General features: G+C 36.2%; 1 protein-coding gene across 3 annotated transcripts in view; it reads right to left on the bottom strand.

Moving 5' to 3' along the window:
• The window catches only part of TBC1D5 (TBC1 domain family member 5), a 326,021-nt gene that overhangs the window by 291,977 nt on the left and 10,919 nt on the right, over positions 1-23,125 (bottom strand). For 2 of the 3 annotated variants that reach the window (XM_055709546.1, XM_055709547.1), the window contains exon 2: positions 4,920-4,981. The exons of the other annotated variant lie outside the window; for it this stretch is intronic. The gene's annotated coding sequence lies outside the window, so the exon portion shown is untranslated. The remainder of the gene's footprint in view (positions 1-4,919; positions 4,982-23,125) is intronic. 3 annotated transcript variants of the gene reach the window in all.

Here is a 23,125-nt window from a genome sequence, read left to right as displayed (position 1 = left end):
ACTTGACCTAACTCATCAAAACACATTTAAATGAACAGGAGAATTATCAAAATCTTTCTGGATTTGAGGTAGAGAAACTCAATGAGCTACATGTCTGAAGCTGCTGGTCATCTTTTAGGTGCTACTCATTTTCCTGCAGTTAACACACATTCAAAAAATCCAGCAAATATTGAAGTTTATATAATATTCACTACCATTACTGAAATACAACTGGTTACTGTAATTCCCACAAGGACTTTTTTCACTGCCTTCAAAATAGGAGGCATTTCCTCTCCAGGAAAGGTCATCGTGATATGTGGATAGTTTATATCAGATGACTTTATGAAAATCATATGGAAGAAATGAGAAGGGGAGATATTGTGAACCCCAAAAATATTAGATTGCAGTTTACACTATAAACATCTGAGAGCACGCTTTGCATAAAAATACAAAACAATGAAAATAGTGCAAATAGAAAAGCTATGTGTGTGTGTGTAGCTAGTAATAAAGCTACTTACTGTTAAAAGGCTTTCATAGAACAGGCTGCTGCAGTTCAATATTCAAGTTAAAATTCACAACTTACTATGTGAATGTTTAACCATGCAGCTGTAATATCTTCTAACGTTCTTTCAGATAAAATTGTAACATCTTTCATACAATGAAAGTTATGTATATAGATGTACAAATGCATTGTATGGAGGCGGGTATTTTTATAATATATTAGGATGATTTACCTCTGCTGTTGCTTTCAGATGTCCAAAACAAAAGACCCTGTGCTTCTTAATAACCCACTGTTGATACTAATATTATGCCTGTGTGTTTCTGTCATCACACTCTCACTTCCCATGGTGACACTACTTCCTCTCCAATTCCCATTTTTCTACAGCTCCTGTCTCCATATGGGATCCTTAGTTCATGTTATGAACAACTGCTTGCTCCTTTTTGACCATGCTATAGAACACATTCCCAGACCTAGCATGGTAACATCTTGCTGGCTGTACCTTCTTCCACTTGCACACATCTTCTCTAGACACTGCTGCAAAGATTTTTCTACCTCTACTGCCTTGAGGTTTTTTGTTTTGTTGGGTTTTTTTTAGCTAAGGTCTTACTACAATCCATATTTTACGTCAACTTATATTTTAAATAATGTTTGAATCACTTCTTTTCAAAACATCATGCTTTCATCACCGTCAGCTCTGATCAATCCTACATTCTTTAACACAGACTTCCAAAATGCATTGCAAAGCAGCTTCCCTACAAAGTGAAACAGCTTGGATTACAAAGCCAATGCACGTGTTTGGTTCCAAATACTGGAGTATTTCTCTAGTAATTCCTTCAAAGGACTTTTTAATACTTGCAAAGTTTGATTTGAGAGAGTGCTGACCCCTATTCTGTGAAGCAAGTTAGCGTCATGAGGATGACAAAATCAAGTCTTATTGTGGCAAGAAGAAACATCATTTAGTGTCAACAACACACTGCTATTGATTTGAACTCCTCCTTGCCTCACGGGTGAAATAACAAGCTCCTACACACAGACTCTCTAAGCATACCAATAGAGGAAAGAGGCAAGAAAAATACTAAAAATGGCTGTATTAAAGATACAACAGGAAATATATGACTCATGAGATGAAAATTCTTTTATCTGTATGGAATAAATTGAAGAAGAGCTTAATATGGCTTCTGCGATTTCTATGGAGTTAGATTAGAACAGAAATACACCTACCAATAATACACCAGATTTAGGCTTCCCAACCAGCACTCCCTGTGAAACAAGTCAGCTTCATTTTCATTATCTAATACTTGACTATTCAAGTTTTTAAAATGACACCTTATTTTAGCATCCTGGTTGGCCGTTTCAGTGTAAAATGGGGAACTGATAGAGCATACAGGGTGGATTATCCTCTCACATTACTGGCAGGATCTCTTTAAAACACAGCTAAGAAACAGTCTGTCAACACAGATAGGTTCACTTCTTTTATATTTTTGAACAACAGACTGCAATTTTAAGAAAAAAATCCATATTATCTTAAGGGATAAAAAAAATAAAACCATAGTTAGTCGTGCAACATCAATATAAATACCACTTTGCACATTAATAGTCCTTTTCTAGAATTTAAAGCCATGCCTTTAAGCGAATTACAAAACAAAAATTGTAGTGAGTTTAAATACTACTTATGTTGTCTAATTGCACCCAGAATTTAAGCTCATTTCAAACACTTTTGTAGCACCAAGGTTAGCATGCTAGAATTCCACAGTCCACCTCGTAAAACGTGGAGAAAGCAATACACAAGGCATAAAAAATTATTTCAAGATAACTTCTTTTTAAAAATACTGAAGTATAGGGAACAAAGCTATTTTCATTCCACATCCAGAAAATGGATGAGGTGTGAAAGAAATCTCTTGTTTAATGTGACCTTTGGCTGTACTTTCACTTGTCATCATTATGAAGTAGCTACTTTCAGTGCCAACACATAAGCTGTGTTATATTACCCTATAACAGTAGTAGCACGTCTTTCAGGAAGTGTTTCATACTCCAAGAAACTGGTGGCAGAATGCATTGACAGCACTTACCTTTGTAACTGCTTATAATAGGTCTTACTCAACAATAAGACCTCATTTACACAAGGAAATAAGAGTGACTGTACTAAATTTCATAGAGCATGTCGCATAAACTAGTATATGTTGAAGAACTCCCTTGGAGTTCTCAGCTTCAGTGAAAACATTCAAATAAGGAGAAATGCAAATTTCAGATTGGAACTCTGCCCCAAATAATAATATTCAGAGCTTTGTTACTGTGCACAGACCAAAAATACTGCATCGTTAAGATCTGCAACATACTTTTCTTAACGTATGTAATTAAGAAAATATTTCTGGAAAGCAAATGAATTTGAAATTCAAGTAAGATTAATAGAACAAATATGAGAAATTTACGTTTTATACTATGGTAGCAAGCTGCAGAATAAAAATCAGAAGCTATCATTATCCAGAGCTGTTCATCTAACACAGTGGAGAGAAAAAACCATTGATACATACTGTACACACATTTTTATCCATGTATATAAATCAAAGGAAACAGCTTCCTTTAAGGCAAGCATATGAAGATACTAAAGCAAGATACAAATTAAATATTCATACATTCAATATTTCAAAATAAGGAATTTGGATACACACATGCATAATTTAAGTTCTATAGTGAAACCTGTCTACAGAGGCCATTTCTACTGTATTTCAACAGCACTGAAACTCGAAATGTACAATGCAGCCTTTCCATGCTGTGTTAAAACTTTAAAGTATATAGCAATTCATTTCAAGCGCTAAACATAGAATAAAGGCCACGTTATGCACACGGCACTTTTGCAGCGGAACTGCTGCTTTGCCCTCCTCATTTCAGCTCTGAGACAGGGCTGTCAGTCACACTGCTCTCCTGCAAGGTGCCTTCCGACCGCCCAGCAAGTTCCCTCGCTGGGAACTGAGGTCAAATGGGCAACTTCAGCCAAGAGGCTCACTGGTCCTGAAAAACCCACCGGTCAGTATTGACACCGAGTCAAATTCTGATCGCAGGCACCTGTTTTAAACTCCACAGAGCTGGTGCTCATAGGTAAAGCCTAAAATTGGCCCCTTACCTTGCTTTTATACATTCACCCAAGCCTCTCTGGAGTAAAAGATGAGATTTCAGACCTTTTTAATTGGCAAAAGAAAGCAACGCAAAACCAGCCTTCACAACAATATGTTTTGCAGTAGGAATGATTCTTTGTGAACACAGAACCTGAGAGTAGTTTACATGCAACACAGACATGTTACATTTTCAGAGATTATAAATTCCTATGCACACAAAAAACTGTGGTGAAAAAACCCACCCTACCACCCACCTTCCAGCCTCAACACACATCATCTTCTGCATGTGCCTGAAGATATCACCATTCCTCCCCATATATTTAAAACCTTGCTGCTAAAAAGGAACTCTCCACATGAGTTATTAATGTGAAGATACTATTTTCTTATTAGAAGTTAAATGTATTAGTTCAAATATCAAGAGTCTCATTTTAAAAACATCCATTTTATTAGCAGAAAAATATCTCAAGTTAACTTTAAGAATACTTAAAGAGTACTTACATAAGAGGAAAACAGAACTACTCTATTTCTACATGTTTTAAAGTAAACAGTTATCTTTGCTTCTTAAAGGTCATTCATTTGATCTTGACACATCTATGAAATTATAGAAGCAAAAGCTAAATAAGTAGAAAAGTGATATTAAGCAATATAAAGCTAAGCAAAATTAGTATCTACATGGTAAATTACTTCATTGAAAACCATCTATGGATTCTGCAAAGAATATACTTTTGCCTTAGAGCTAGTACTTTAATTTTCAAGAACCAAGGAAAAAAAAATCAAAACTAGTCAGTAACAATGCAGCGTCGAAAAGCAATAAACTCAAAATTAAGTTATAAATAATTTAAAGCATGTCATGAAGATGTATTAATAATTCATCAGATAAATAATTTACTAAATAATCAAATAAATAAATAATGAAATACATAAATAAATCAGCAAATAAATAATTCTGCAAAATAACCTAAACAATAAGTCACTAAAACAAATGACAAACCTATGAAACTACAATGATTTTCTAAATTCTGATAGTTTTAAATAAACAAATGTATATAAACTAGATCAATCTTTGGTGGATAGAGAAGTATTTTTCACTGCTATTGGTGAATTCCTGATTACACTGCACAAGGATACAATTTTAGATTTTACAAGAGTGCAGTTTTTCCCTTGTAAATTATTAACATGATTGCTACAATACATCCTGCTCTGTATTTTACATGTAAATCCCTTTATGTAGTTCATTTTTTCCCCCAAAAAAATGAAAATCTCTTTACAACATTCTTAATTCACGGGTGTTGGTTTTTTTTTTTTGTCCTAGGTGCAGTACTTACAATACTGCAATAGCCTTCTTGGTGGTTCTCTTACTGTCTTCTGTAAACCTTCAGAAGTTTTGCTGCAGGGGGAAAACAAGTAGAATAACCTTAATTATTACAGATGGTATCTCATTCATTAGCAGATGACAAAATTTTATTTGAAAGCACAAGAAAAGCTGTTTTATAATTCTACAAAGCAACTTAATGTGAAACAGCCATTACAGTTTGCAGACTACCAAAAGTTTTTAGAAGTCTTTGGTGGAACGAGTTCAAGCAGACTGAGGCCTGTTTTTTGTATTTAAGCTGACACACAATCTGTGCAAACTGGCACTAATTCAGATGTAAAGACAAACCACGAGAAGGACAAAATACTTGGCTGACATCTAATGTTATCCTTGATTTTGGAAGTTCATAGCCCTTGAAAGAATACAGTGAGATCACTTAATATCCACTATTTAAGAACATTCACAATTTAATTATAACACTGCACTCCAAAGCCAAGACTGGTACCACAGAGGTCAAAATCCACTCATCTTCCAAATCAATTTTCATTCTCCATTTATTTTATGAATAATATTGACAGTCACCATAGTTTTCTTCAAAGTGGTATTCTGTAAATATAGCAGTTAAAGAAATGTGCCAGAAGTGTAATCATGTCATCAATTTTTATCCATTCTGTCAAAAAGGTTTATTTGCTTTCTTCTGTAACACACATCGCAGGAAAGAGTGAGACATGGTTTTATGAATCATGCTACTGACATGGCTCCTTGATCTCCATACAGGACTGTAAAACTGAATGAATACATCAAACCTGAGGTTATACATTGCATATATGTATGGTTTTTTGCTACTTGGTTCAAAGGAAATTAGTATGCAGTTTTGTTTCAGCTGGTAAGATCTCAAATGGTTGATGGTGCTGCTGTATTTCAGCATTTAAAAGCATAAAGGATAATTTACTCTTAAAACTACCTTGGCACATTATATTTAACAAGTCTCAAATTCTCTTTAGGGATTATAATAAGGAAACACTTTGCTTAATCATAAATTTTATATTTATCTTGGCTAAACACCCTCCTTTGGATAGACTGCCATGTTTTGTCAAGAAAAATCAACACAGTGGAAATGAAGTACTTGTTCTGTTGTGTGGTCATTCAAAAGAGTATGTAGAAGCAATGTAAATGTGCACCAGCGCTGCTGATAATTTCACGCTCTCATACACTCATTTCAATTTGCTTTAAAAAGGACTATTCCTCCTGGCTAAATATAGTCATCATGAAAAAGCATACCTCCCCTCTGAGCTAATAACACTGCAAGCCCCAAAACACAAGAGTACAAAAAACTTCTATATTGTAAGGAATCTGAAGCACTTCTTTCTCACAATATGTTTCTGAAGTGGGAGAAGTGAGACAGACTGGCTTTTTGCTAAGGTATTCTCTTTTAGTGCCCAGATTTCTGTTTGAGAATGACAATACATTCCCACACCGCATCTGTGAATCCCATCCACCCCCAAAACAAATCCTACACTTCCCAAATCCTTCTTTTCTAATGTAATGGATCCTTGCAAAAACAACATATACCCTCAGACATTTTGAGGATTACTGGGAGGCTCAGGAATGATCCTGAGGTTCTAGAATTAGACCCTTCTCTAGGAAGTACCACTTAGTCATAGATCATCTTCATTCATCTACAGCTTGGGAGCCTCTGGTAGCAAAGTGATTTTTCACCAATGAGTTACAGTAGAGCTAAAATTGTAGTTAAGACATCGGTGATTGTAAAAACACATTTTTTCTTTCTTTTAAAGTTTACTTAGTTTTTAATTACTTTCATGTTTAATTTGGGCTTCTAATCTAGGGTTACAGAACTGTCCTCTCCACCCAACTAAAGAGTCATTAATTCCCTGCTCCAATAGACATGTACATCATTTAAAGAAAGGACACAAAACAGCCAGTCACCTGGGATACAGCCACCTTTCTCTTGCCATCAAATGCAAATTCTATCCTACACAAGAGTAAAGGACGGAAACAGAATTTGATTCCATTCCTCTGTTCTGCCAGCTGGTCCTTTTCCCCCCAACGCAGTACAGGTTCCTTTACTCAACAGATCATATAGAAGATTGGTCAATGGAAGACTGAAGCAAAAGGCTGTGTCATTCAGGTGTACTTCATGGAGCAGGAATAAGAGATATCTAGTAATTGTGCGTGTTCTGTACTCTGCCCAGGCTGAGAAGCTGAGTGCTACAATGATGGAGGCCACCTTGCTGGTACTCAAGTTAATTTGGGTGATAAGGCAAGGAACTGGATTGCACCACATACCCAAGAACAAATTTCAAATACTTACAATGGCAAAATTATAGATAAAGTTCACAGTAAAAAGCACTGAGCAACAGGATCTTCTACTCTCCACCTTTGGGTACTGATATCAACAGGAAGTTTCTTAGTTTGCAAGTACAAATCAGATGAAAAGAAACTGCATGCTGCTGCTTCTTCCCTTTGGGAACTCATGAACATCGGAATCAGGTAAATTTTAGAAAGAGGTTACCATATAATTTCAAAATTTAGGACAGGAAATATTTTTTTTTTTATTGTTCAGGAGTAAACACACAGGAAAGGAGAAAGGCTGGACAGACAATATTTAAAAAAATTACAGGTAATGTAAGGTGCAGACCACTATATTCTGACTTACATTTCAAGGATTCCTTGAATCGTTATGAGTTACACAGAATGTTTTGCATTATCAATGAAAAAAAATAATACTGCAATGGATTATTATATTCAGGAACTTTAAAAATGTGTAAATCCTTTCCAGGTCAGAAGCCTCATTCCTCTGCCACACTTCCCTCACTCTATTTATTACAACTGATTTTAATTAAATTAAAAGTTATCTGTTTGGTCCACTTCATGTAGAAAGATTTTTTTGTGACTCCATACAGTACTCAATTTTTTTAATATCTCTCTGATATATTTTTATCACACAAAAGCAAAGATTGCTTCTTATACATACTGTATAAGTCTAACAACTGCAAAAGTATCCTAGTCTTACAGTCAGTTATAGGCTAATTTTGAGTATGTTCCTGTAAGAAAGAACTTTGAGTATTTCTTGAATAACTTTTTAACCAGCTTCTTCCAACTGTCTCAGTAAAAAATTGATTTAGAAGTATTAGAATATATAGTAAAATGTAAAGTCTCAAACTACTGAATTAACTGCTAACAACACACCACACAGCTCATTTGACTGTTACGACCCACGTTTCCTAGTTGATTTTTAGATAAAAACAGGCAGATTACTAGCAAAGGTTTATCTCAAATTCCCACATGTACAGCATGCCACATTAAATATATGCAAATCAACATCTTTCTCCTCTAGTTTTTTTGAGCTGACAACTCATATGACCTGAAGCCATGGTTAACGATTACAATTATTTGACTTTCATATTTATACAATCAGTCATCAGATATGCATGTTAATTGTTTTTAACAGATAGTTTTGTATTCTAATGATCAACAGTAAGCGTACATTTTACCAGCTTCTTGATTTATAAGAAAATAAAACTTGTATCAGTTTTCACAATTAACCCTTCATTGTATTGATTTGCAGTATTCACTGATGACTTCACAGTATGTTAACCTCAAAGTACTCCAAACTAGGAGATCTTTATTTTTGTAGCAAAATCTGATTTTCCAGTTAAAGACACTCTTCTATTGCATTTAAAAAACACAATTGCTACCCTATTTAAATAATATATTGTCTATTAATTAGAAATGGTGAAACATAATTAATGCTTAAATGGAATGGGCAAAAAAGTAATTTACAGTTATTTCATATTCACATTTTGCTACTTGAAGTTTTTTTCTCTTTTACAAAGAGCATTAGTCCCACAATTCTTGATTCTAATAAGCCCTCAAATGTCATATACATGACAAAGTACAACCCTACATTTAAGATCCTTATTTCTCAAATAATATGCTTAAGGCCAAAGCATTCCTCTATCACAAAATGTATTACTGTATCGGTTAAGGGTTTTTTTCACATATTCTTTGCAATTAAGTTTTTATTTCAGATTCCCTATTTACTGAAGCATCAAATACAAAATTACAAATTGCTCAGATTTGTGCACGAAGGACTGACTATTTGTTAGTTTATACAGTGTGCAATTATCATCTTACGCAATTAATGGTGGTTGCTCTTTAACAATATCCATATATAAGGGAGTGGATATTGCCTTTTACTGTCAAAACGAACAGATCATGTCATTCCATGGAAGGGCTCTCCCAATTTAGGCCTTAATTGTTGTTGGACTAAAGGCTTATGCTCCAATTCTGATAAAGCAAGAGCTGCTGAATCCCTTTCTCCGTTTATTTTAATTTCTGCAAAACGCAGAATCTTTCTACTTTCTGTAAAGAACTGAATGAGGTGCCGAGTCTATTCATCTTTTATCCAGGTTAGCATCGGACACTCCAAGTTCTGCTACTATTCTCTTTTTGGCTGTCTGCTCCAATTAATTTCAAGTGAGATTTATCCACTATGAGTTTCTGAGATATATTCCCCAGAACAAAAATCAGCACGGAGACATTAGAGTACTTGTCCCAGATATACAATGCTGACTCAAGTTCCTGTGATGTATCATGGACAGAAGAAACTTAACACCATGTTACCACAACCATGAACAAGAACCTTAACCTCTAAAACACTGCTTAATGGACTTTAGTGATTTTTTAAAAGGTCTTGATTTCACACTGAACATAATGGGAAACATATCCAATATATGGCAGGATTCTATTGCTTTCCTAGTAGTTATTTTCCTTAAACTAAGGTCTGGTGTCATGGGAAATACTGATAATGCAAATAAATTCTCTTCAGTTTTCCCTGATTGGGAAATACCTTCTTGGTCTTCAACAGATCTTCATTTCATCCTGACCATAAATGAGGAAGTCTGGGGGTCTACAGTTTTAACAGCACAGATACCAACACCTGGTTTCTTTTGAAAAATGCAGCACTAGCAGTTAACCACCTTGAAGTCTGACTAAAAGGTTTATACTTTTGGAGCCAAGGCAGACCTTAAGATTATGTAAAACTCCAATATAAATGGCCAGAATAGCAGGAAATAAAACACAAATACTCTGAGAAGACAATCTACATACATATACTTTATGCCTAAAGATCTTATAAACTTAAATATAATTCCTAGTTTCTAAAAATGCTTGATACCCTCCACTTCTCTTAAATTTGGCAGTGTTAAAAATTACAGACCCAACCACATCAGCTATGGAGAAAACCAAGTAAAATTTAACAACTGCATAAGTATGGGCCGACTGAGCCTACTTTGACTCATAAATACAGCACATTCATTTAAGTCAGAATTAATATCAACATTTTCACAAGATGCATGAACTTGATAAAGTTGGAAACAAACAAACAAAAAAAAGCAAGCACTGTTTACAGCTCGCTATTTTAAAAAAGTATGTTAATTGCTCATCATAAAGATCAATGGTTAAAAGTAGCATATGACTAACAATACTTAGCATATTTATTAAAAACCACGAGGAAACACAAAGTAGAAAGCAACTGATGACACCTTCTGATGACAATCTTTATGTAAAGAACTGTAACTACAATAAATTCCATAGTTAAAGATTAAATTAATGCTAGGAGTAGAAAGAAGACCAATAAAATGCATTCTGGGAAATGAGAAAGTAGCATAGCTAGAAAACGTCCAGCTGCAAGACAAACGTTATGACTGCAGTGACAGCATGCCACCATCCAGACCACTACAGCCAGTGTAGATTACTGAGACTCTTAGGGGGATCATGGGGGGGGAACTAGGTAAAAAATATCCAGAAGCTCAATAGAAGTGGCTTAGCATCCAATAGTCACTGCATAGTCTTAGACACAAAAACGAAATTGAGGCCCATGAAATACAGAAAGCCATTTACTGTACTGGCCCTGTTGCACAGCAAGATGTTCTTTTGCACCGTTTTACACATAAGAAAGAAACACGGAAATGAATAAGTTTAATAAAATTAGGTAGCTAATTTTAACTGTCTGTATCCCAAGGTGATCCAATTTGATTAGAAATCACCAAGAATAAGGGTTTTCCATTGTCCTTGATGTAGAAAGTATAGCCTTTAAGATGTTTAGTTAACTCAATACCAAAAATATTTAACTATTTTGTAACGCATTGTATAACCTTGACAAAGAAAAAATACATTATTTATCAGCTGAATGAGTTCCATACAGCCATACAAATCCCAACAAAGGTGCAAGGCATGGAACGAAAATACCAAAAAATGGAGAACAGGGGGAGGACAAAAGACATATTGCTCATTTTGATGCCAAATTTATCTAAGCATACACGTACGTGATCTAAATGTGATAAAAAGCATATTCACAGAACCTCAAAGCAACAGTTTGTGAAATGGAAAACCTTACATCACCTTCAGGATGTTTTATTTCTACCAACATAAGTAACATTTGCACTCCCTGAATCTCACACCATTTTATAATTCTGACTAAATTTCACTGTACTTATTAACATTAAGAAACAGATTAATAAGAATGGCAATAGTTCACTTGCATAAAAGTGGCCTGCTACTTTGATGCTCCCTGTCTATAGCAAGGTGGCACATGAATACTGCATAAGCAGCCAAATGCCTCTTCTGACATGAAGACTCCTTCAGAGATAGAAAGTGCACCAGGACAACTATTGCTTGTTGCATCCAAATGGACGAAACATGGAAACTTCACAGCTAAAAAACCCAAAAGGCTGCACAGTTTCTCTTAGAATGAGTGAATATTCAACACAGAATCATCAAGTTAGTGAATGCAAACCACAGCAGAAAACTGCTGCAAATTTCAATCCTGTTAGTGGATAGATGAATTTAGGGAAGAGGATGTAAGCATCATCAACGTAGGACAAAATTGCTGGGTTTTATTTTAAACATGCTTAAACTCAACGTTTTGACTTAAATATTTAAGAATTATTTTAGTCTGTACGTTTTACATCTTGCCACCTGAAGCTGGCAATCCGAATGTCTAGAATAGCACATTTGGAACGCTGAGTTATATTAACATCATACTAACTATAGCAGTTCAATTTCAACAGATTTCTCTGGGTTTTTGCATATTGCTGAATAAATGACTCTGGAATTAGCTTACTTTTCTTGGAGGCATTATATGAGATTATTTCTTAGTCTCCTCTTTGACTTAGTACACCTCTTAAGATAATTTATTAATGTTTTGGATATCTCATTCATCATCTATTATTACTGGTGTCATAAATTAGAGGAATGGAACAAAGCACTGGACTATACACTTTTTCCATACTCATCAATAAAATAGCCACCTCTTTTAGCAAGCACTGCTAAGAAGTCAGTTTATTGACTAGAGCGAGACCAGCAGCACTTTTTAAACTCAAATCCCCAAAGAGATTATTGGATTTATAGTATAATACGTTATTAGTGAAGTAAAAACCAGGGCCTCACCTTTCAATATAAAAGGATAGAAACACCTGGTCTGCAAAACACAAAAGCACATCTGACTTTGTTATGTCCTGTAAGTTACTCAGATGAATGAGAAGGCTCTTCTCATTTGTACCAGTTTTGTATGAAAAAAAATGGATTAATTGCTGAAAATGCTGTAATTTTGCCAGCATACTATAAAACAGTAAAAGGGGGAGGAAAGATTCAACTAACAGAAACTTAAATGGCAGTATTTAAATCTGTGACATTAGTTCTCTGAAGACAAGTTACCTAGACCAGTGATAAGTAGGAAAAACAAAGTCCCTTGTCATCACTAATTTGTGGGTTTTTTTCCTTAATTAAGACAACCTAAACACAAAGGATACTGGAAAATACAACTGTGAGGATTTCAGAAGATTTTCAAGATAATGATCATTAATGGGAATCCTACAGGTAATAAGTTACATAGCAGTATACTATGCTACATAAAGTACCTGAAAGATGACAGAATGTTATTATGAGAACATTAACTACTGACTTAATAATATCATTATGCCCGCATTAAAATACATCTTTGAATTAAGTTTGAACACTCAAAACCACTCTGATTTTAGGCAAAGACTCAGTTGATACATTTTGTGCATGTTCACTGTTTACATTCCTTTAACAAGAAGCAAAGCTCTCACTAAAGAAAATGAATATTTTTACATGACGTAACAGTACTGCACTCACATCTTTTCTAACTGCTACGTGAAAAAGTTTGAGCCTATTTTAGTAATTCATTAATGGAATTAGATACCGAGTTCAAGTCCTTATAATAAAAGAAGAAAAGGACTCTACACGTTAGACTTAAATTGGGTAAAATGCTTCAGATTAGCAACCGTGTACCTAATTTCTAAATGGGGAAGAAACAGTTGTTACTTTTTCTTCTTTAGACATTACAGATTAGGTACGTCGGGCTCCAATATGAGCTAACACAACAAAATCACTTTTCCCAACTAAATAAAAAAGTCTGTCATTGTGCCACTTCTAAATAATGGAACCCTCATTATCTTCCATATAGAACATTCACTATCTATAGTAATTGATGATTAATATACTTGTACCAATGCTTTTTAAAGCTAATTCAACTAAACACATACATACAGATGCACTTTTTCCCTTTATTATGTTTAAAATTATTAATGAAACTGTTTAATGAACTACATATGACACTTTCCTATAGCACAATTACCAGTGGAATAGAAAATTAAATACGTGAGCTGCAGCTTTTGTTAGCCTCCAATTTGATTGGTGTCTGGCAACGACCATGATACCTGTTATTCAATCTATAAAGGTACCTTGCAATAAAAAAAGAAACTTGTCATTACATGACTAAAAATAGGTAGCACCCTCCTCGTACTAAGGTGCATGTGGTTTGAGGATTGACACGAAGCAGAGAAACCAATTCTTCCTCTACATGAGAGCAGCCATTTGCACCCTCACGCTTATCTGTGCTTTACTTTGTATAAAAATGTGTATTGTCAGGGAAAAACTGAGATTTACTCTTTTCTCCGTCAGTTATGATTTTCACCCATCATGTAGGTTCTCTGAATTCCATTTGTAGCCTCAGTGAATTTCTAATTTCTACAACAGGAAACGTTATTAGACAGGAGACTATAAGCATGTCATACCCCAAATTTCCAGCAGCAGTCATTACCCAGCAGAGTAATAGCTACTAGATAATTCTCTGGTACAAAAAGGACTTTTTTTATTGAACCTGATCTCCCATGACTGATAGGGGTGCTCTATCAACTGGGGTAGTAGCCAAAAAAAAAGAAACTGTTGGCAATGGCACCAGCATTCCATCATGCAAGTGCTTCCTTGATTCACTGTTTCCAAACCATCTGAGATTTTTTCCCTTCCTGCTCTTTTTGTTCACGAAGTGGAAAACTTAGGTCTGCATGAAATTGTCCACAGAACCTCAAATCATGGACCATGCATTGCTGATTTACCTAAGACCAACTACAATATATTAACCTTGGGATGCACAGGAAAAGGTTTATCTTTTCCTTACCTTAAAGAGACTATTTTCTTACCTAAAACTTTACAACAAAACCCCAGTGAAGGATATCCAGAACTACCCAATCTTCATAATTTTTCAGGTAAATAAGCAGGTAAACCTGTTGTCTATTCTGAATACATAATTTCACTTGTTGATGACAGGTTTCAACATTAATTAATGACTTTGTGGAAGTACTGAAAAATCACTGAAATAATGCTTTAGTTTAGTCTATATGGAATTTGGAACACAAGAAGCAAATTTCCTCAAATAATTATGCCAACGTAACTTTCCTTTAACTCCTGTTACCTAATTATCATAACTTCTAGGCCTGCCGAAAATGTCATCAATGAACAATAAATTGCACAGTGAATAGACACCAACCACTGAGAAGTAAACAAAGGTAACACTTTAGTTAGAATATAGAATTAAAAAAAAAAGGAATCTTGAATTCAGTATTTTTCCTTTTTTTAACTTTTTTTTTTTTAATTAAAGGTTCTACAAGACACGATGTCTTGTCTTCTTTTTAACACGAGAGATCCAAAAGGCTTCAGATGTTTATATACCTGCTAGATAGGATCAGTACCCATAGATGTTGATTCTTACCATGGTTTTAAGGGACACCACTCCTATGTTCTCTAATCACAGAAAGAACATGAAATTTAAACCTTTACTTCTCAGCAACATCCTATCCTCTAAACCCTGCCAAGTACCTGTTCTTAGACAGACACATATTTTTAAAGCCCAGGTATTGGAACATTCATTCATGTAGTTGATTGGACAACTGAGGAGACAGTATTCTGAAGCAAGCAGACAGGCACAAGTGGAGGGCAGAAGCTGATCCCTTCACATCTGAACATAAATCCCTCCATGTGGGGCTGTGATACTCATTTCCTCAACACAATTACCACTAGTAAAGAAGCTTACTACAGCTACATGATTTAACAACTGTTAAACCAATATCGTTAAATTCAGAATCCACTAGAAACATACTACAAATTGTCACAAAGAAATAGGGCTTGTTTACTCCTCATTACAGTGTCAGTGAGTCAAAGAGTTATCTTAAACAACAAAAGCCTGACAGAAGGAAATGCCGCCAGCTCTGTCAGACTCCTAAAAGAGAAAGTCAAGGCTCAAATGATTGCGTTGATCTTTGACTGAAACTGTAAAACAAGTCAGTGTCTTCAAAGCCAAACATAACACTGCAGCCAACAGTAAGGAACCCTTTCATTTTTTTTCCATACAACTAATTTTTTTTTATGTCATCAGTTCTGGAAATTTTTAATCAGACTAAAAAAGTGTCAGCAAGGCCAATGTACATGACCCAAGCCCATGAACAACCATGGGACTGGTTTTCCTGACTAATTTATTTTTCCTTCTCTCTCCTAAATTCCAGTATCGAGACTTCTTATTAACAGGGACTTTAAGGTTTTAACCAGCTTTTAACCAATGCTTGTTTTTCTTCCACTCTAAATCTGAACAATTGCTCAGATTTGTTCACTGACTAAACTCCAAAGTATCCATATTTTATTACTCACATGGAAATTGGATTGCTACCCACAAGACTTCAAGGTAAAACACTTCACTGACACAGATCAGAATCTAAAATTCATCCTGTTTAAAGACTAACAGCCTTAAGATACATTCTTTCATGCTCTTAATTCAAATAAAGGTGATTAAAAATACTGGATTTTCTGTTCAGAAGTTATCCTTAGTTATCCTTCCTGATCTCCTGATTCTCAGCATCACCTCTGATGTTCTACATAATTCTGCCCATCCTGACTTCACAAACATTTCTAATTTAAAAAAAGCCTACCTTCACTAGATCCATTTCAATGTATCTTCCAGTGTAATTTTACAGTGTATTTATAAGATTCCTGCTGCCACTCATTAAAAATCATATTCATCAATGTTTACTTTTTAATTCTAGATATGACTTTTTTTGAAATTAAATTTTAACCCATACCAAGTAAATTAATGTTAACATAGCACAGACACCATAACCACTACAGAAGACCAATAGCAGATATAAACAGTTAATTATTAGAAACAGAGCCAGAAAGAATGGACAGACAACAGCTTAACTTAATCAATTGGTGCACACCCTCTTCTTCCCACCTCTCACGTCCAGTAAATTTATCTTGATTATAACTATATTGGTGAGTTCAAGTTTTTTTAGCTGCAGGTCTTTCCATCACTGACATCAACAGTGAAGTCACTCAGAACTGGTAAGTACAGACCAATATTTTCTTCCTGGAACAAACCGTAAGCATCCAGAACCACAGGCCTTCAACACTGGACTTCATGAACTAAGTGCTTACTCAGCAGGCATCCAGAAAGTAATGCATTATTTCACTTAGCCATACCAGTGCTTTATTATGCATTTTATGCAAGAATTCATAATGATAACAAGGTATTGTTTGACACGCAGCAAAAACATACAGGCAGATAATTCCTCTGACCCCACCAGATCAATTAAATTCCGTAACAGAGACAAATACCTTCAGAATAGCAAAGCAAGACAACAGAAATCCTCTGAAATGCTAGAAAAAGCCAAAGAATATATGCTGTGAAGAAGCAAACTAGGTTTAAAAAATAAACTGCACTGAAGTAATTCTCTATGCTACTGTTAAAGCTGTTTTCAGTAATGTACAGCATCACACACAATACTTCACAGTAAACCAACGTCATGTATTCACATGCTTGCCAGAAAGAGACGGCATAGGCTACCTATCCAGAGTGCTTACTATTTACAAATATGCATTTCATTTTAATAGAATAGAGTAGGATAGTTTCAGTTGGAAAAGACCTTTAAGATCAGAGTCCAGCCTTTAACCTAATGTGGACTGCCAAGTCCACCACTAAACCATGGCCCCAAGCACCGCACCTACACGTCTCTTAATACCTCCAAGGATGCTGACTCAACCTCTTCCTAATAGCCAATCTAAACCTCCCCTGGCACAACCTGTTTGCCCTATCACTTGTTACTTGGGAGAAGAGATGGACACCCACCTGCCTACAACCTCCTTTCAAGTAGTTGTGGAGAGCAATAAGATCCTTCCTGAGTCTCCACTTCTCCAGACTAAGCGATCCCAGTTCCTTCAGCCACCCCTCATAAGACTTGTGCTCTAGATGCTTCACCAGCTTCACTGCCCTCCTTTGGACATGCTGCAGCACATCTAAGTCCCTCTTGAAGTGAGGGGCCCAAAACTGTATTCAACATGTGGCCTCACCAGTGCTGACTACAGGGGGATGATCACTGCACTGGCCTAGTCCTGCTGGCCACACTGTTTCTGATACAAGCCAGGACCTGGGCACACTGCTGGCTCGTGTTCAGCCGGCCATCAACCAGCACCCCCAGGTCCATCTCTGCCAGGCACTTTCCAGCCACCCCTCCCCAGGCCTGTAGTGCTGCGTGGGGTTGGTGTGAGCCAAGTGCAGGACCCAGCACTGAGCCTTTATTGAACCTTGTCCAGTTGGCCTCAGCCCATAGGTCCATCCTGTCCAGATCCCTCTGCAGAGTCTTCCTGTGCTCCAGCAGATCAACACTCCTACCAAGCTTGGCCTTGTCTGCAAACTTACTGCAGAGTGCACTCAATACTCAGAACTAGCCCCAGTATTGAGCCCTGGAGAATACCACTTGTGACTTGTGACCCATCACCAAGTACACTTAACTCCATCCACCACCACTTTTTGGGCTCAGCCATCCAACCAGTTTTTTACCCAGCAAAGAATATAGCCATTCAGGCCATGAGCAGTGAGTTTCTCCAGGAGAATGCTTTGGGAAATGGTGTCAAAGGCTTTACTGAAGTCTAGATAGACAACATCCACAGCCTTTTCCTCAGCCACTAAACAGGTCACATTGTCATAGAAGGAGATCAGGTTAGTTGGCCTTTCGTAAACCCCTGCTGGCTGGGCCTCATCACATGGTTGTCCTGTACCTGCCAAATGTTGGCACTCAAGACAAGTGCCTTAAGCATAGATGTTTTCACCCTAAAATTACACACACACATTGCAAGCAATACTTAATAAAAAAAAAATATAGCTTAACTAATGAAATCGGTTGAAGTCCAAAATCTAAATATGAAGCCAAGTCAACCTCAAACAGCAGGAATAATGTCCATGTAAGTTTTATATCCTGTACTTCCCAACCTCCTGTACATTTACAGAAGCAAAATACATTAACTTAGAGAATGTATCCTTAAATTCTTTAACATTTTTTATTATGAGGGTTTACCTTCACAATCAAAAGAGTTGCACTATGAAAACACATTTCATGTGATCTTAAACATAAAAATAAATCTGTTGCATTTCTATCTTCTAGTCACATGACAAGATAACATGAAGACTATGTCATTTGAGGATTACGAAAACAGTTGTGTGTCTAATTATTAGTCTGGGTCACCATTGAAAGCCCTGGTTATTCACTCGCCCTCCTTTATCACATATGCTGGACTACAGACTCCTCAAACAAAGTTTCAGTTTGATGACTATATACCTGATCAAGTGAGTGAGCTGTAGAACTAAAATACAAAGTTCCTAATAAATACAAATCTAATTTACTTTTACTTCTGCATATTTCAAAATTTGATGTGCTCTCACAGTCCATGTCTAACAATGAACCATTTCCCTAACTGTAATACAAGACCAGCTGCTGTAACATTGTCTTTCTCCACAAATCAGTCACTGAAGATAGCAATGCCTATCAAGTAGACTTTAGTAAATATAGTCCACCTGTAGGACTGTAGGAAATTTCTGATAGACTAAGGCAGCACCACCAGCATGGGAGAAAAACGTTTGCATGGTGAACTATCACAGAACAGTTTCTCCTGGTTTTTTTCCCATGCATGCACACTTCAGTGCTGTTCTAGGAACAGCAGCTGTTTCCTGGCCAGAATGCTCCAGACACTTCCTTAGGATCAAGATTCACTGAAAGCAAAGATAATTTGCTTACTATATATATATATATATATATAAGGTTTATGTATCCTATTTAGAACTCCAACATGCTTATATGTATACATAGCACCTTTTACACTGACTAAATATTGAAAATCTCCCAGTATCTACTCTATCTTAATGAGATATAAATAAAAATATAATAAAATAAAAAAAAGAAACAAAACCCAAATTTATTTTTTTTTTTAATTCATTACAGAATTAAGGGAACAGGTGGCGCTTGGAAATGCATTTCATGAACTGTCATAACCAAGACAGACTGGGTGACACAAGCATATACACCCAGATCCACCACAGCTGAGTGGTCAAAGATGCATGATGCCTTGTACGAGTATTTCACTAAATGAATAAGAAGAGTTTTTCTTAGTCAGTAATACATTATCAATTGACTTTACACAAGCATTACTGAACATTAAAGTGTGAGGATCAGATGTATTAAGACAAAAGTTAAAGCAAAAAGAGAATTCAGCTTTGGGCTAAACATGAGCTGGAGACATCCAGCCAAACAAAACCAAGGTGATTAAGCTGTGTAGAGGTCAGCATCTAAGACTTCCACTGTACCCAGTCAACAGACTGGGACTAAATTCAGATGTAACCATTCACATCCAGCAGAGTATTGAGTTTTCTTCACTTACTTTTGGTGACAGAAACTTCCTTATACATTCCCTGCCAAATATCACTTGGCAGGATCTGACAATGTGTACAAGAGGGCAGACACTGTGCAGCCCCTCCTCACCGTATTTCTGCAGAAGGGCATGTCAAATGAAGATTTAATTGGGCATAGGGAAAGAAAAGTCCAGCTTTAATCTCACCTTATCACTGTCATTCCCTCTAGACCTAGAGCAGATAGATCTATGCCATTCCATCATCAAGGTGCAGCTGGGTCACTAACAAGGGGCAGCTATTCCACACTCAATGTCAGACCTTTTCTATTAGAAAAGTCACAAAATAATTCTCAAGAGACCAGGTCGTCTGAGGACACAGGGAGTTTGGGGGTTTATTTGTTTTTTCTTTCGTCGTATTATTAATAAAATAACTCGTCTTTCAAGAACTATTGTTAATTTACACGCACCCATGGGCACACGAATGCCCAGCAAAGCTTGGTGCAGTCATATGATCTGTAACCAACTGTCCTGGATGACAAAGCTTACAGCAGAGTGTTGAACTTTGAGCTCTGGCTCTAAGACAGTCCACTTCAGATACACTAAAGAGGCTGGATGGCAGAGCTAGAGTTCTGAGAGGAAGTTATCACAGCAAATGTCCAGTGTGGAAGAGAGAGCTTCTCCTTCTGTCTTTCACCTATGCAAGATGACAGATGTCAGTTATCTTTTTTTCATTTGTTTACATGTACATGTGATTAAAAAGTCTGCTTGCATTTCAATTTCATTTCACTGTCTGTAATTCTTTACCTTGTCTTCAAGTCAATATATCACAATGGTGGCACAGACTACGAAAGTAAATACTTTGAAACACTCTGTAAAGACAGTGAAAGTACAGAAATGTATCTCAAGTTACAGGGAAGAGGTTAGCATATCAGAAGGTACTACATGGAAAGCCATAGTAACCAGTGGATGCTACAAACAGACAGAGCAATGAATCATGACAACCCCTATACTAGCTGTTACAACAGAATTCTGGAATTGACGCTTGTTTCTGTTCCTTCAAAACTAGGCAAAATGAACACAAATAAAATTGGCATGGCCATAACATTTCACCAACCAAAATTCTTAACTGTAGACAGCAATAAGTCTCAAGTGAAATGGCAGTTAATTTATTGCTGTCAGTTCAGGACACTTCAATGATGAAATCATTGCAAACTGTAACTCAGGACTTTGAAAGATAAATACTATCATGTTGAAAAAATGAAACTGCTACCTCTGAAGTTAACCTGAATAATAATTTTAGAAGTTGTCTGGTCAGGGTGAGTAAGAAACATTAGTGGAAATACAATACTAGCAATCTAGAGACTTGCTGGCAACTTAAGTTTTTGATTTTTAGAGGAGAAAGTACAGGTAGTATACCAAACACATCAGAAACTGTGTCAGCTTAGTGTAATATACTATTAGAGATACCTTTCTAAATCAAACTGAATATTTGAGAAAAATGATAAATCCTCAACTGCTTTTTCTCTCTCAGTATCAAATACATCTTTGTCACCATTTTCCATTACTCAGGTTTGAAAGGGGGAGGTGATCTTCATCAGCCCCTCTTCATCTTCCAATATATTCCCATCTCATCTGAAACTTTGTTATTGTTGCTTTTAGTAAGATCTATACATGTAAGCATCAACTTGACTATACATCTAAAATCATCATTTTTCCCACTTATCCAACTGCCTCCCAATCAAATCTACAGTGTGCAACTTCTAAAATGCTCATCTAAATGGTTGACAAAGTCTTCAACAACTGTAAAGAGAGCTGTCTTTAATGATCAAGCCTCTCATCAGCAATTTTACATTATTTTTATTTGCATCTTTACCATTGAATATCATTTTACAATAATCTAAGGCAACCCTTGTAAAAGCATGTGTCTTCCATTACTCCCACAAACACTGTTAGCCAATACAACCTGCTTCAATATCTAAAACTGTATCTTTATTGGTAATAGATTTGTTCTTCCTTGCCCACATTTCTTTTCTAGTAAGCAGTTATGTGGTGCTTAGCTGCCTACTGTGGTTAACCCACATGTGACACTATCTTACCATCACATCTGTTCCCGCTGGACCTAGACACGGCTTGAAAACAAAGAAGAAGAGGAGCCTGAAATGCAAAAAATTCAGGCAAACAAAGTGTCGAGACATACACTGTAAAAAAAATAAAAAAGAAGAATGGCCAGCAATGGTTCAAGACACATTATGTTTCATTTTTCCAGAAGGTGGAATCTTAGAATTATGCTAGGTTCTTCCTGCTCAGGAAAGTCCTAGCAAGCACTAGAGCAGAGAGAGACTACAGAGAAACGAGTAAGAGGGATCTAAAAGAAACACAGTGTTTAAAAGAAAGGGAAAAAAAAAAAAAAAGAAAAAAAGGCTATTCAATGCCAATTAATAAGCTTTATATTGAAGGTTTTCCTCTTCAGCCCACTGGTTTAAGCCCTAGTTACCCATTTTCTACCTGGCCATTCTTCTTTCTCAACCTCATACTGCTTGAGCTAGATTGATTCATTTCTTCTGGAAGGCGATGGTGTGAGTCTGGAGCTTCTGAGCATACTAGAAAATGGGAGATACTGAAAAAACTACCTTGAAACACTGGCAAAAGACTATCTGTATTAGGAGGTGTCTAACATGCTTATGGACTAAATGACAAATAATAGCAGCTCTAGAAAATTAAGGACTCCAGTCAACCTACAAAAATTGTAGCATGGGATAAAAGTATGTTGGTAGACTCAATCTGGGTAAACTGTTACAGGAGTAAAATGATGTTCACTCAGCCCACATTTGCCCTCTTCTCAGATAAAATTACTCACAGTGGAAATTATAACCATGACTGATCATACACTATTACTGTAAATTAATGTAAAAATCTAGTCTCACCCAGAAGCTATGAAACAGCAACAGCATGCTCTAGTTCCTGGCATATGCCAGTTTTGAATACTGACTTATACATAGGACTACATATTTTTCTTCTACTATACTCCTGAGGTACTTAATGCATTCTTTGCCTCAGTCTTTAATAGCAAGACCAGCTTCCCTCTGGGTTTTCAGGCCCCTAAGCAGGAAGACAGGATGAGGATGAGCAGAATGAAGTCCCCACAGTCCAGGAGGAAACAGTTAG

The sequence above is a fragment of the Falco cherrug genome, chromosome 4, assembly GCF_023634085.1.
Source record: "Falco cherrug isolate bFalChe1 chromosome 4, bFalChe1.pri, whole genome shotgun sequence".
Classification (NCBI taxonomy): domain Eukaryota; kingdom Metazoa; phylum Chordata; class Aves; order Falconiformes; family Falconidae; genus Falco; species Falco cherrug.
The sequence above is the reverse complement of the archived record's forward strand: the minus strand, read 5'-3'. Positions and strand labels throughout refer to the sequence as shown.